This window comes from Miscanthus floridulus, chromosome 11 (genome assembly GCF_019320115.1).
Source record: "Miscanthus floridulus cultivar M001 chromosome 11, ASM1932011v1, whole genome shotgun sequence".
In the NCBI taxonomy this organism is placed as follows: Eukaryota; Viridiplantae; Streptophyta; class Magnoliopsida; order Poales; family Poaceae; genus Miscanthus; species Miscanthus floridulus.
In genome coordinates, this window is record NC_089590.1 from 98,549,262 (window position 1) to 98,562,149 (window position 12,888).

Below are 12,888 nucleotides of genomic sequence, written 5' to 3' on the forward strand. Positions count from 1 at the left end.
GGGAGCATAAGAGGTGTGGGGGCCGCTCCGGCTTCACCACGGTGATGGTAGATGGGTCCGAGTGATTCTTTTTAGGAGTAGGGATACTGCGTAGCCACACCGTAGAATATTGTAGATGTACACCTAAAAACTATATAGCCGAATAAATGAAATCATATTTGTAGGAAACAGGGAACTATTCTGATCCATCTTTTGATTTTGTACTACTTGAGAGGAGTTCTTAGGTCAGAAGTTGACAGGTCTGTGTCATGCGACAGCATAATTATCATCGACTCTTTGAATAATATTAAGGTGAGGTAGTATCGAGTTCTTCATCCTATTTTTTTTCAAACTTGCACTGAGTGATGGTTCTCGATCAATAATAGAATGCTGCTCTTTTCTCTGTCAGTCTTATCTTTTAGTTTACTCCTTATCGCTGTGGTGATCGGGGTTCCAGAAGACATAAAAGTTTCCCAGACCTTTGCATTGAGTGACGGTTCTCGATCAATAATAGGATGCTGCTCTTTTTATGTCAGTCTATCTTTTAGTTTTACTCCTCATCACTGTGATGATCGGGGGTTCTAGAAGACATAAAAGTTTCCCAGACCTTTGAAGTGTTGCTTCTTCCTATCTTTATTGACTGACTTTCATTGAATCAGTGATTTGACACTCATAGTTGCAACTGTGTGCTGCTCTTGTTATTGCTACATCGGTACTGTTCTGTATAAACTCTCACGTTAGTTGTGATACAAAATAGATTCTGCAATTTGCCTTGCATCATTTTACAGTTACGATGCCTCAAATGCATTATGGTCTTGCAATATTATTAAGCACCTGTGTCTTTGTCTTGGATACAATTAATTGACTTTCACTTGATAATATGCAGGGGTACCGGTATGAGTTGTGGTGTCTTGCGCGTGCATCTGGAGTAAGATATTGTGTGGTAGGCACTTGCTCTCTTCTTTATGTACTATGTACTTAGAATGATGGCTTTCCTAGCATAATACAAACAAACTGGAGTAGTAGACGACATTACGTGTTCTGAAAGTATGGATTTAATTAACATCGCGAATCAGATGGTAATATTGTTTGCATGATGAGCTACCTTTTTAGGCTATTCTTGGTATCTATCAAAGGATTAACTAAGTAAACTTACAAGATAGAGCCTCACCTAAACAAAGTTACAAAAGTTCTTTTAATTCAACAAGTAGGACAAATTGGAACTCATGACTATGTCCTGCATGATCCTTTTGTCAAGAGCATCTATAGGAAATAATGGAAACTTTATTTTGCTTTGAACAGTTTAGAACAGTAAATCATCCATTAGAAAGTGATTTCTTTTATACTTCCTCTTTTATGTTTCAGCTTTTTTGTGATACAGAAGTGGACCATTGTAGGGAATGGAACAGCAACTACCAGGAGAAAGGAGAACCAGCATATGATAGTAATATGTAAGTCAGATCTAATCTGTATGGAGCTCATTGACCCGAAACAGTAATGGGGTAAGATGTTGGCATTCTTATTTTAAACAAACTTGTATTTCATAGGTTATAAATCTTTAGTAGTTCAATTACTGTATTGAATTTTGGGGTTGTCGGAATAATAACACAACTATGCTTTTTCTATTCAAGCACTGCTCTGTCAACTATCAGTTACAATTGCCCTCTCATTGGCTTTTTCTTCAATGATGACATATTTGAAGATCTTGTAAGGAGATTTGAGAAGCCAGAGAGGCGTAATCGTTGGGATTCCCCTCTTTTTGAATTGTTTCCATCTAGAGGTAAACAAACTTGCTTCTTTTGTTATTATTATTTGTAATTTCTTTACATGGTCTTGTATGAGTTATCCCCATTGTCTACTGTTAATTTCTCATAAATCCTTTTCTAGATTTGCATATGTCCTCAAATTTTATAGCCGCTTCACTGCCCTGTTTTTGAGTCTTTAACTATGCGATTGTTTGTTTCCTTCATAACATGTTTCTTGACTGTTCCTATTTTAATGTGTTCTCAAGTTGGTTTAGAGCATCATATGAGTTCCATTATAACATAACCATTACTACTTATGTTAGTAGTGATGAAAGACACTATAGTCTTCAGGACTAGCAAATAGCAAACATGTATGGCCATACCAATTGTTTTTATTTTTTTTAGTTATTTTAAGATATGCTGTTTGAACTCAGTATTCATGACTTGTGATCGAGACTGATAAGGTAGACAGTCATGTGTATTGTGGTTGGAATCTGACTAGCAGTAGAGACAATTATTGGTTTCTTGTTATCTTTGTTCTTTCTGTGCATTTTGATTGACTGGCTAAGTGCACAAGGTAACTTATCAGGTGACGTTTGGATTGTGTGAAATGGATGCTGGTGAATTGAGGGATTGGGAAGAAAATGAGGTCTTAGAACATGCATGGACGATCCCCATGTGTTAGGATGAGGATGTTTTCCCTTCTTGTCATTGTTTCATGGTCATTGAAGTTTTGTGAGCCCCATAACTAATTACTATTGATGGTACTGGTACTCTCTACTAGCAACCCAGTGCCTTTGCCATCCTTGACCACTGGTACCCCCTTTTGCCCTCATCCAGATTAGAGCCCCTTTGGAATCGTCCTTGAGCCTGATCCCATGGCTGCTCTCAAGTAAGTACTACTATTACTACCAGTACTACTACTACTACCAGTACTACTACTACTACAAGCTACTACCAGTACTACTACAAGTACTACTACCAGTACTACTACAAGTACTACTACTACTACTAGTACTAGTACTACTACTTGTACTACTAGTACTACTACTTCTACCACTAGTACTACTACTTCTACTAGTAGTACTAGTACTACTACTTGTACTACTAGTACTACTATTTCTACCACTAGTACTACTACTTCTACTACTTATACTACTTTTTTTCTTGCAAATCTTAGAACAAGGCATGAAATGTCGCGAACATCAAAGAGTGCATCCCGATGCCCCGTGAATGATGAGCAGCCATCCCATGGAGAGCAAGAACTAGATGACCAGCTTACTCAAGAGCAGTTCGATAACAAGTTAGAAAAGGGTCTAGAAGTGATGCTTACTTAGGAGGACCTTGTCGATGATGATGATCTAGTGGGGGGAGCCCAGGGAAGAGAAGGCGGAGAGGATGCCCAAGGCGAAGAAGGAGATGATGATGACGACACCTCATCAGGGGGATATGTAAGTCCCGAGGATTCTTTCCCACAAGAACCCAGACGGAGGCCAACGGAGGACGAGTTGAACAAGGATTTTAATCCGAACGACGAGGTACGGTTAAAGCCTTAGTAGCTTATAAATTTGGCTAATGCTATGGCTTTATGTTACCTCTGCTAACACTTTTGACCTGTCGAATACACAGGTCGTCCCTACTCAACCTCTAAAAAGACGACGTCGGCCTCTGGCTCGTCTTGCCGAACAATACGTAGTGGGGCAAAGGAGATCAGAGGAAGGAACCATAGGTACTCACAATGAGGCCTCCGCTCCACAACCTCAGGACACAACCACGACTGAGACTGCCCAGCCAAAGAGGAAATGAGGGGGGATTAGAAAGCCAAACCAATATCACGACAAGGCATGCTATGTGATAACGGAGGTCGGACCAGATGGGCAGATCCTTGAGTCATATACATACAGGGCGAAATTCCATAATCACATCGGGTTTGTAGTTAGAGATAAGTTGAACCCAGCTATCCGTAGCTAGAATCTGATACCTATGAGCCAAAAGGTAGACCTATGGGAGAAGCTGAAGCAGAACTTCAGGTTTCCAGAGGGAACGCACGAGTTGGTACAACAAAATGCTTTTAAGATAATGGGGCAGAGCTTCTGATGTTGGCGGTCAGATCTGAACAAGAACTTTATCCAACAGAAGTTAACTCCTTTCCACGAGTATGGCAACATAACTCCTAGTCAATGGGAGAAGGTTGTGGCTGAGAAGACTTCAGAGGCATCATTGTCCCTCAGTGCCCGTAACAGTGAGTAGGCGAAGAAGAACCAACACTACCCTCGTCTAGGCCCCGGTGGCTACGCTGGCAAGCAAGAGGTCTTTAGGAAGATGGACGTAGAGGCCGAAGCTACCAGGAATATGGAAGTGCCAAAGTTGAAGCCACGCCTTAAACAGTGGATATACATGAGGAGTGTCGATTCATCCGGTAGTAGCCTCAAGTTTGCTAAGCCAGAGACTGGAGAGGTAATATCAAAAATACTAAAACTTGCTGAAGACAAGGAGAAGGGCGCATTCAACCCTTCTAGAGAGAGGGACGAGCTTACCGTTGCCTTGGGAAACCCCGAGCACACAGGACGCACCAGGGGGCTTGGGAAGAGGATGTCCTGGAAGCATGGATTCGTAGAGGAGAGGTACATATACAAGAAACATGGCAGAGACCGAGAGTCTAATCTTGAGCGCCAAGTGAAGGCTCTAGTTGAAAAGATGTTGGTGGAGAAAGGACTATCTACGATGGAGCCACAGACACCAATGGGGCCGCCTAGAGAACTGGTGGTAGTTGGTAGCCCTCCGGATGTTCCCAGCAGTCAAGGTTCCAATGCATCCGGAACCCCCGTCGATCGCATACGGGCGCCAACCAGTTGTAAATTGGTGGTTCCGATGGGCAGGCAAAACGTGATCATTGAGATGGCAACGGGCGTGGCACATCCTCCGGGCGGCATGTGGCACAATAGGGACATCCCACAGGATTACACTCGGGTCGAGGTGCATACCGTGAAGCCCGAGTTCATGACTTGGAAGATTGAACACCCTACTCCTGAGGGGCTCGTGTTACTCGGAGACGTCATGAACCAGTTCATCCTCTGGCATAGACGGGACATTGTATTGACTGAGTCTTCACCAACTCCGACTGAAGTTCATCCTCGGGAGCGACCCGTCCAGGATGGGGAGGTATACTCACCGGCCCATGACCATGACCACCACACGCTAGAGACTTCTCCACCTCATACCGAGCAAGGGCATGATGACATGCCACATCCTTCTCCACCTCGTATCGAGCATGGGCATGATGACATGCCACGTCCTTCTCTAGCTCATACCGAGCAAAGGCATGATGAGATGCAACATTCTTATCAACAAGTGCAGCCGATACATGAACAACAAGTGTCTCATGAACAGCAATTGCCTCGTGAATAGCCGATACATGAAGAACAAGTGGCCCCTAGAGCAGGTGATGTACAAGTTGACAAGGACATGCCCGAATGGGAAGCTCGAAATAAAATCCCAATCAAGATAAGGTCATCGTATGTGGGCATTAATGACGTCTCGTCGGTGCACAAGTGGATGGCTCATGACCAGTTCAAGCCTAAGAACCAAGTAAAAGAATTCAGAGCACCAGCTTCTAAGGAGGGCACCACTAGCAAACTGCACAAAGGGTTTAACAAGTATCCAGCTGTTGATAACCTCAAATGGTCAGATGATTGCCCGGATAAATATGAAAAAGGCAAGAACTTCCTACCAAACCTAGTCCTACAGTGCTTGCCACATGGAATGAGAAAGTTCCACGATTGGTACTTGCGTACTCAGATAACAGAACTAGAAATCTTACAAGTATGGATCCCTGCCGGCACATTTGGAGCCCCAGGTGGGCAAATTGCCGTTGAGTTTAAGGATATTCAGGCATGCTTCCACCTCGGATGAATGGAAATGAATCTGATTCGCATATGGTGCCTGTAAGTCCTTGCCCTCTCAATATGATATGAATGTAATCTTTTAATTTTGTTGTAACTAACCCGCGCTGTGATTTGTAGAATGCAAGCGGACTTTGTAAAAAAGAGGCCAGCTCTGAAACACGGGTATATAGACCCTTCACCTATAGCATCAACAAATTTTAATTACCCTAAAGAGTGGAAACTAGATTGCAAAGAACTAGGAGCTGAAAAGACACTTAAGAAGAAAGAGGACATCAGGAACAAGAAAATATTGGAAGAGTCCCTCAAGGTTGTGGCATACATTGCCCTATGTTTTAAAAATCTCTAACAACACGATGATATATGGATACCATACCACTTCAAGTAAGTTCGACTATATACTTAGCTTTGTTCAAATTACTTTGTTCGATGCAAAAGAGCTTATGTGTTCCTTCTATGACTAAATTCATGTAGCGATCACTGGATTTGCATAGGCGTCTGGCTCTCACATAGCATGGCATGGGTCTTTGATTCAGCGGATTTCCCAGTCGAGACATACAAAGACTTCATAACGATTGTCAAGACGTATACATATTGACAATCCTCATTTTAGCTACTATGTTTGTATACATACTTGTAAGGTTCAATGTGGGATACTAACAAGTTGCATTTGCTAAAACCATTGAAACAAGGCATTCAGGCACTATGTCCAGGAACATAAGGGGAGTGTTGACACAAAATGTGACACACTGTGCCTCACACATAGCAAGCCGGAAAGCGTGGCTTCAATCGGGTCCCTGGGTGCTTCGTGATCCAGAAACGTGCCAGTCAGTTTGACCTGAAAAAAACTAACAAGGGATAAAACAGTTAAATGCCAAACCGGAACATGTCGGGTGAGACCAGACAGTTCCATATATACGGCCCTGAAGCCACTTACAACGACATACAGCTATAGGAAGCTGTCTGCCAACAAGTTTATAAATCATTCAGCTAATCGTAAGATGAACACACGTAAAGATCCGATTGCCGAATGCATATGCATGGGAAGACATGTTTGAACAAGTGAAATTAATTATGAGTTAATGCATAACCAAGCTCAGCAGTCCAGCCGAGTTGGGGTCCATGAAGAAGGAACATGCAAATAAACACGATTAAACTAATCTAAAACCTGCATCTGCCGCACGACACCTAGTTTTGTTAAAGCTTAAACGTAATTAACATGCATGAACCCACGACATGTGACAATCTAGATTAAAATAATTTAGCCATTATGAGCATGTTATCTATTTGCAAAGATAATATGAAAAGCAATGATCATTGAAGCATGAATAAAACCATAAGAGAGGGCCGAACAATATCAATCTAGATTGGGTAGAAGTGTGTTACAAATATATAAAATATTTAAAACATGCAACACAGGATAACTTAATGAATCTATTTAGATTTTGCCGTATCTAATAGAGCCGATAACTGTCTTGCTTTCACTAAGCATATTGAGTAAACGCCTGCCGCATGGTATCTACTCATAAACAAAGCATAAGCAAAGACTTCTTGATTGTCAAGCAAAGATCCGCCGCACGACCATTGAAAACAAACAAGACTACTTGCATCACGTCTAAATCCACCGCATGATACTAAACATGATAACAAGGTTGTCAGAACTTACGGAGGTCGACGGATCGATGACTCCTCTCGAAGAACTCGACGACACGACAAAAGGACTCGAAAGTTGGCACGGGGCCGGTTGTATTGATTTGGTTGTGAACCCCTATTACAATGGTCGAGGGTCAATATTTATACCCTAGACAAAACACGAGTCCTAAAAGACTACGATTTACAAAGGAACTCTTAAACAAACTTGGAAACTACGATTCCTTGCCCTAAACTCTCAGAGTCCTTTATTATTACAACTTTCATCTTTTCGATCGGCTTTGCCTGCCACCTTCTGCTTTCCCGAATGGAGTCACCACCTTCTGAAGTAACCGACTGCACAAGCATTTAGCCGACCGCTCGTTTTGTTTGCCGAATATCCTTCTTCCCGCATGCGGGTCCACCTGTCATCCTCCAAAGTCGACCAAAATCCAGTGTTAACACATGCCCCCTCAATTTCGGGATAAAAGTTGTTTTATTCTGAAATTGACCACAAGCTCCTTCTTCCTCCTAGGTCAGCACCATTCAACACCGCAGCCGCTGTCCAAAAAAAATTCAAGCTTTCAGCGCAACCTCGGACCCACTTCGAATCTTCAATGGCGACCCAGGATGAAATTCCAGAGGTAAACTTCACTTATATTCAGCAATTTCCACTTGATCTTCCCGTTCTTCTTTTGGCTTATTCCTCTTTGATTTCAATCACCCTTTAAAGAAATACAAGAATCAGATTTTGATCCCTTATGCTGCCAACCCCGATTCCTATTTCCTCGGCCCAATGGGAAATCCTGACCCTTTTGAAATTATCGAGAAGGAAACCCAAAGAATCCCTTTCAAATCTGGGATCACCTTGCCAAACCGATGGCCAAACAAGTTCAAGAATTGGCCATTTCCCCCAATCGCTGGATGGCAGAATTGGTACAGGAGAATGCTGGAGAAAAGCAGCAGCTACTGGGAAAGTCAAGACATCAGTCATTGTCTGGAATTATCCTTAGCAGAAACACCCAGAAACGATTCCCTTTTGATAGCAGCTTCCCATTTTTGGTCTGACACCATTAATGCCTTCATCTTCGGCCATGGTATGATGACCATCACTCTAGCCGATGTGTTCATGATGACTGGCTTGAACGTGTCACTACCAGTATACCCTCATAAGTACAAGAGCAAAAGTAATCAAAGAGCCGTCAGCTCCGGATGTGGATGGGTCAAATACATCCAGAACTACATGAATGCATCTGGCACCATTTTTGACAAAGAGTTGAAAGCCTTCATGAATATGTGGCTATGCAGATTCATCTTCTGTGGAAAATCCAATGAACCAACTCTTAATCACATGGTGATGGCTGAAGACTTAGCTGTAGGCACTCAGATCCCACTAGGCAAATATCTCTTAGGGTCTATTTATCATATGATGCATCAGATTACTCTTCAGATGCGCCAAGGTGGAGAAATCTCTTGTGTGAATGGTCCCTGGTGGCTAATTCAAATGTGGCTCCAGCTATACATGCATCAGATAACCCCTGTGAGCTTCTTCAATCTAAGTTTTCCTTCAGTTAACTATGCTGAAGGCAGTACAGCAAAGGTTAAGGCTTGTCAGACTTATGGGGAAGCAGCATCATCTATCAGCATTGACATAGACATTGGTCATTTCTTCAAGCTGTTTTTCAAAGGATTCGGCAATGTACTCTGGTTCCCTTACAGAGAAAATGAAAATTTGACTTTGCCCTGCAAGTTTAGCTATGAAATTGGTTGTTCAGGTCAAGAATCCACGGAGATCTTTAACTCCTTTATCAAACCTTGCACTCTACCAGCCGAATTTCATCATGGGAGGTTAGTGCAGTCCACCTATGAATTCTACTATCCAAATATGGTGGCCAGACAATTAGGATGTGGCCAGCTGCCCCCAAGATTCCTCTTCTCAACAATCATAAAGTCAAGAGAAGTAATAACAGAAAGAATGGAAGCCAAGAAAATCTTTGAATTAGGATGGGAATTGCCAACATACGAACCATCTCCATTTGGGCTAATAGATGTTGCTCATCCCTTCTTTGTCTCTTGGTGGTAAGAATGGCATGCTCATATCTTCAATATATCAGTTCATCCTTTATGCAAAAACTTGCAGCCCGATTTTACTTCTGATAGTGAGGTAATTTCATTATGCTCATCATTTCCTGCTCTTGAATTCACTTCTTATTTTAACATCTAGTTATGCACAGGATCTTGATTCTACTCCCCCTGCCGAAGCAATCCAGTACTATTCGGCTGGTCCCAAGCCTGCTCTGGGGTTTGATGCTCCAAAATTAAAGGAATTCATGAAAATTCCTGCAACTTTGGATTCAGTACCTTTAAAGGCACTCATGAGAACTCCTGCTACTTCAGTTGCTGCATCTTGAAGAGGAAAAAGCAAAAGGAAAACACCTGAAAGTTTTCTCTTACCCAAGAAACCAAGGACCAAGAAAGCCAAATTATCTCTTAAGGTATGAACCTTTTATTCTCTATCAGGTTAACAACCCCACTTAGCAGTAAACCTAACCACCTCTATATTCATTACTTCCATTGCAGCCACAAGTCGAAATTCCCAGACTAGGCAGCACCTCAGCAGCTGTAAAACCAACTCCTGAAGTTTCCACCGAAAATGAAGAAATCCATGACAGTGAAGCTTCAGAGAGTCATGAGGCTGAAGGTTCAAAGGCTCATAAATCTGATGAGACTATAGGTAACATCGTTCAACCAATTCTCTTTTTTTCTTTTTTTTAAATAACATCTATCCCTTATGCTCATTATTATTTACTTTATTGAGAATAGATGAAATCTTAGATGAACTGGTAAGGGAAACTTCTCCTGATCAAGCTCCAAACCCGTCCCTTCTGAACATTTAGCCAAGTCCTCCAGCAAGCCAGGGTATAACCCATCCTGATGATCAATCAGTTCAGCAGGTAATGCCTTGTCTTACACTATATTTTAGCAAATTCACCCAATCGACTAACACCTCCTTTCTTCTCTTTTCTTTTAGAAGAACATCACTAAACCGACCACCAGCTACTCTTTCTCTATTAAGGACTACATCATTGAGAAAGGTGAAGAGATTACTTCTCAACAAACCTTATCGCTGGAAAATCAGGCTCGGCTAAAAGAGGTGATCATTCTGCTAAACAAGGATACCATTAGTCTGGTTCAGGATGCAGATCAGATAAGAGACCTCCTTGAACTCATTGATCAAGATATCCCTTCTGCTCTCAAGGCCCCCCTAGAATCTGTAGCCCATCTTGATGACCACTTTGCCATGGTGAGAAGGGCAACCAAGAACATATCTTCGAGGGCTGCTTTGTAGAAGGATAGATCTTTGAAGAAGCTGGAGATTAAAGATCTTCACTCTCATATCCAGACTACAAGAAATTCCTTGACAACCTTGGAGCCTGAACTGAAAGCCATGGAGGATGAAAAAAGCAGACTAGAAGCTCAACTAGCCGAACTGAACGCCAAAATTCAGTCTCACAGGGCCCATATAGCTAATTTGCCGAAGAACATAGAAGCAGCTTCACTAAAGATAACTTCGGCCATCAAAGAAGATCAGCAAATCAAAACTAAGTTATCCAGCATCCAGAGTTCTGAAGATGAGGATCAGAAAGTGCTAGATAATGTTAGCCGAATCAGGACTGAAGCCATAGAGGCAATCAATCAGCTTCTGAACAAGTAGACATTGGGCTTGTAATAAACTTAAGTGTGATATCCTCTGTCCCTTGATCAATCAACTTTATGTTTACATATTTTCATTCGTTTGAAAAAGCAATCAGCCATTTTCCCTTAAATTTCTCGATTAGAATATAGCCGATTGTCTTCATTCTTCCGATAGCCGAACGAATCCTAATTTAAATGTTGTGAGGGTATAGCCGAACAATGCTGGCTCCAACAAATCAGGGAGATAGTCGAACGACGCTCGACTTAATCCATGCCTGGCCCAGCCCAGTAGCGGTCCAGCTGAAAGGGAAAAACCCTACTCCATCGTTCGGCATTCTCACCCCACGACTCCGTGGAATTCACCACGATTCTTCGCCCCGGCTTATAATAGACCCTTCCATTAGCCTTCATCGCTATCTCTGTTTAGCGTTCTCATACCTGTCTCCTCCACTTCCTTTGTTCGATTCATTCCAAAAGAAAACCCTAACCTCCACCAAAGCAAATGGTGAACAGTGGTGACCGTGGCAAGCGACCTGCCGACGGAGAGGCGGAAGGAAGCAGAGCATCGCGCTGCCGGCGCTGTGGGTACGAATCGGCTTTTTGCCCCTTGCGATTTTCTCGTTCATCTCTTAGTTTCAATTTTTTCTTCCTCATTCATCAGGATAAGGGTCATCAGCTCCAGCCAATATCATCTCCTTCCTCTGGCAACAGCAGCTCAACTGAGAACTCTATCATCCGGCTCCTCCGGATCCTCCAGCTCTTCAAGCTCCTATCATCCCAATCCTTGGGGCCCGGCGGAACCAGCAGATGCACACCATCCATATTCTCACGAGGAAGCGCTCAAGTTTCGCCAGGAGAGGGACGAGGCCCAGGAGGAGCTAGGCGACGTCTCCAAGAAATTCGGCATCGAGCAAGCCGAATGGGAGGACCAGCGGAAGCACCTCTGCGACGCCATCACCGGTTTGATATCTTCATTTGGTTTTATCATTCTGGCTTCCCCCGCTTGCTGACCCATTTTTTTCTTTTCTGCCCAGCTCTTTCTGTGGAGAACGACCGCCTGAAGGCGGCGGCGAACAAGGTTGCCGACAAGGTGAATGCCCAGGGGAAGAAATCCGAGGCACGCCTTGATGCTGTGGACAGCCGTGTTGATCAGGCCATCATCCAAGGTGTGCACCTTGGTGTTTCTCTCAGGCTGGCGGCAATGACCTCCCGAACCAACGAAGACTACTCCTTCCAGCCAGTCGGCTTCGCTGGAGGACGCCCGGACGAGATCGACGACATCGATGAGCATCTGGAGGTCTACGATGATCATGCCGTCGCCCTTGCTGAGTCCACAAATCCCCAGTCCATCCTCAACAAGTTATTTGAGGAGTAGTTTGTATTAGGATGGACTTCTGTAAATAAACTTGTCTTTTGGAAGAATACTTATTTCTTTGATTCTTTTCGGTAAAACTCTACCTGCGACTGTCAGAAAAATGCTGAAAACACCCCGGTCTTGCATAAACATTCTTGTGCTAGAGGCAATGCAAACTGCATCGGCTATCTTGTGCTAAAGGCGATATGAACAATATCGGCTATTCTCAGTTTTATTTTTTAGGCTAAAGGCGATTTCCCTTTTATCGGCTTTTCTGATCTATGTTCATGAACCAACCTCAACACTGGGGTAATATTTCTTAAGAAATCTTCCATTGATAGCTCTGGTAAACTCCTCCCCAAATAAAGTCTTCAATATGTATGCATTGCCAGGTACACATTCTACTATTTAGAAAGGACCTTCCCAATTTGGAGACCATTTGCCGAACGCTCTATCCTTTGTTCCAACTGGCAATATAGTTTTCCAAACCAAGTCTCCTTCTGTGAATTGCTTCAGCCTAACCCTTTTGTTATAATACTTGGCAACGCGTATTTTATTTTTCTCAATATTTTCCAATGCCTTG

General features: G+C 42.9%; 1 long non-coding RNA gene and 1 pseudogene across 1 annotated transcript; both read left to right on the forward strand.

Moving 5' to 3' along the window:
* The first annotated feature begins 355 nt into the window (after positions 1-355).
* LOC136492603 (uncharacterized) lies at positions 356-1,415 on the forward strand. Its single transcript, XR_010768136.1, has 3 exons — positions 356-691; positions 866-922; positions 1,345-1,415. It is a non-coding gene; the product is annotated as an uncharacterized lncRNA (long non-coding RNA).
* A 2,943-nt stretch (positions 1,416-4,358) lies between these two features.
* Positions 4,359-10,152, forward strand: LOC136492526 (uncharacterized; annotated as a pseudogene).
* Positions 10,153-12,888: the final 2,736 nt, after the last annotated feature.